The 3214-nt window shown below is 38.0% G+C and overlaps 1 long non-coding RNA gene across 1 annotated transcript; it reads left to right on the top strand.

Annotated features, from left to right (window-relative positions):
• The first annotated feature begins 283 nt into the window (after positions 1 to 283).
• On the top strand, positions 284 to 791 carry LOC125721656 (uncharacterized). The gene is made up of 3 exons (XR_007385895.1): positions 284 to 365; positions 462 to 567; positions 700 to 791. It is a non-coding gene; the product is annotated as an uncharacterized LOC125721656 (long non-coding RNA).
• The last annotated feature ends 2423 nt before the right edge of the window (positions 792 to 3214 follow it).

Raw genomic sequence — 3214 nt, 5'->3', positions numbered from 1 at the left:
AGAGGATGGTACATTCTGTAGAGGATGGTACATTCTGTAGCCTTTGCTTTCTCTCCCTTCATCTTTGCATTATACGTTTTACCAAAACTCTTTCAAATGCTCAAGGATTGCTTGATACCATCAGAATCTTCCTGATGTGATTGCCTTCAAAATTCACTGTTCACTGAGTCCCTGTTACATGTCTTTAGTACATATATAACTTAATAAAACTTGTTTGGGTTGAAAAGTGTTACTTTGGTATAAAATAAAGCAGCATTCTTGGTGTTTCTTACGCAGGTCATGTACCCCCATGAGAATCGGCCCCTTTATTTGGATCCTTTGGGAGAGTCTCCAGTTAAAATGAGGAAATGCTTAGAATCGACAAGGTACTTTCTGCTGTAACATTTTCTCCATAATAATAATAATTATTATTCATGTAATAACATATGATAAAATCGACTGATCTAAATTTGCTGTTCAAGGGCATTCCTGCTCAGCAAAGGCTGCAGTCTTCCTAGGTGGACCTGCAGTTCTCTCCCTCACAAACTTCAGAAAGACAGCACATCCTGTGGAGTCTTGGCTTTGAAAGTAAGTATTGAATAGTTGTTTCCATGGGCAATTTGTACCGAAATGGTACTTGACGTTGGAGTACTTAAGTGTTTGTGTGCTAAAACACTAGATCTTGTCCTGAAAGTCTGATTTGAATAAAATCTTTTCCAGTTTGCTGAGAGCATTTTGAAAGGGGAGGACATTAATATCAGTACTGACCAAAAGGCAGCTGAGAAGCTGAGGCTGGTTATTGCCATGACTCTCATCCGAGAATCTGGTACGTGATCAGCGTGACTCTTCTTCTGAACTGTGTTCCTTATTAAAAGGACAGTATAAAACCCCGTACCTGTTATGTACAGGATGTTTAACCTTACACCACATTTGTTTGTATATGTTATTGATGTATTTACTAAACTGAAGTGTTTGCTTTCTTTACAGACAGTCTCAGCAACCTCTGCCATTTTTGTGGGTTGAAGGAGTCTGGCAAACTATGGGTAATTTCTACAATATTGCAATACATTAGTGATAAGCATACTTATAAGATTAATTTCTTTGATAATAATATAGTAAAACGAGGTATTGCTTTTCTTTTCATGGGTGTGGATTGAGTATTCAGCTTGAGTATTCAGTAGCTGCTGGTTCTAGCTCTAGGAGCAGAGCGCTAACTTGACGTACGTGTCTAGTGTTTTTCATTATTAGCAAATTTCTGCTTCTGTTTTGTGTAATGGTGTATACATTTATCAAGTTGGTGGCTGCCTTTTTAAACCATAAGCAATACTGAGTGGATCTGGGCATTTATAAAGCATCTCACTGTGCTCTTTCCTCCTAGATTTGCTGAATCATTTATTTTTATTGTTTTTTTTCCCTTTTGGAGAGAAACTTTGTCTTTCAGTCAAAAATGTACAGGCAAATGGATTTAACTTAATCAGTCAGGCTGCTGTTTGGATGAAAAGGGTGTTTTGCTAGATAACACAGATAAGAAATTCACTGTTTCTCAAGTGAGTGCAAGTGAGTTTCCAGCTGTAACCTGCACAAGTAATTTGATGAAACACTGGACACTGACTCCAACAGGAGTCACTGGGAGAGTATTTACCTGTCAGATAGTCAGTGAGGATATGAGGGCAGATGGTGAACCAGCTGGTATTGGTGTTTTCACAATGTTTACAGCTATAAGTTGAGCAGTTATATCAACGGCCTGTCATCCTTATTCTGCTCATCTGTTTTTTCTATATACTGATGTTTTAGGACATCAACTGCTATTATATGTAGACAGCAATCTTCCCTGAATTTCCTATTATGATTACATTAATTGCTATGAATATTAAATGTGAAAAGTGTAAACTATACTACATTGGAAACACTCTCCCTTCCCTGTAGATCTGCTGTGATGTTTGCAGCAGATGGTACCACCATGACTGCGTGCAGAATCCTCCTGTTGATCAGGACTATATTTGTCCAGCATGCACATAAGGAATTGTCAGTTTATTAGTTTTGTGTTTCATGTAGGATTATCCATCCATCCATCCATCCATTTTCCAAACCGCTTATCCTACTGGGTCGCGGGAGGTCTGGAGCCTATCCCGGAAGCAATGGGCACGAGGCTGGGAACAACCCAGGATGGGGGCCAGCCCATCGCAGGGCACACTCACACACCATGCACTCTCACATGCATTCCTACGGGCAATTTAGCAAGTCCAATTAGACTCAGCATGTTTTTAGACTGTGGGGGGAAACCGGAGTACCTGGAGGAAACCCCACGACGACATGGGGAGAACATACAAACTCCACACACATGTGACCCAGGAGGAGATTCGAACCCTGGTCCCAGAGGTGTGAGGCAACAGTGCTAACCACTGCACCACCATGCCGCCCCCATGTAGGATTATTTATTTATTTATTTGACAATGTGACTAATTTTACTTATTTATTTGCTTATTGCTTTTATTTGAATCATATTGCCTTACTTGTTTGTTTTCTAATATTATTACTATCCATAATAATCAGTTCGTTTTTGATGTTAAGCCTTTAGTTTGTAGTCATTGTTCGAATTGTTAATTGTATTATTAAAGTTATTAAAGTTTCTATGCCTTCACAAATAATTTACCTATTGAATCTCAGATGATATCTATAGGAAAACTTTAATGTTGAAATGAATAATTACAACTAGAACGTTAAGTTCCTACATTATATCCCATTTCATGCCCACTTGACATCAGCAAGGTCTGTTTCATAATCTCTGTAGGTACAGTGCATTATATGTGTTGCCATGAGACAACATATTCATTTTTTGGCATTCAAGATCATTGGCGTTCAAACTGTAATTTTAACTACAAATCATGATGCAAACTTGGTACCAAAACATACATGGCAGGTTGTTACATTCCGTGTGTGGATGGGGGGTGAGGAAGCAACTCCAGGAGCCAGGAATCTAGATAGGCAGATTTATTTAGGGGGGGACGAAAAGGATCGGGGAGACAGCAACAAACATCAATGACGGATCTCGGGAAACTGACTTGAACGTTGACTTGAATTGTTTGACTGTACAATTTTTTTAAAAGTTCTGTAAAATACCTTAAATGATAATACTGTAAATATCAATCAGGTAAAATAATTTTTATAATATATAAAATGTTTGTAAATATAAAATTTATCTTTAATACGATTTTGAATTGTAACATTATTTTTT

Source organism: Brienomyrus brachyistius, unplaced genomic scaffold, assembly GCF_023856365.1.
Source record: "Brienomyrus brachyistius isolate T26 unplaced genomic scaffold, BBRACH_0.4 scaffold34, whole genome shotgun sequence".
Taxonomy (NCBI): domain Eukaryota; kingdom Metazoa; phylum Chordata; class Actinopteri; order Osteoglossiformes; family Mormyridae; genus Brienomyrus; species Brienomyrus brachyistius.
The sequence above is the reverse complement of the archived record's forward strand: the minus strand, read 5'-3'. Positions and strand labels throughout refer to the sequence as shown.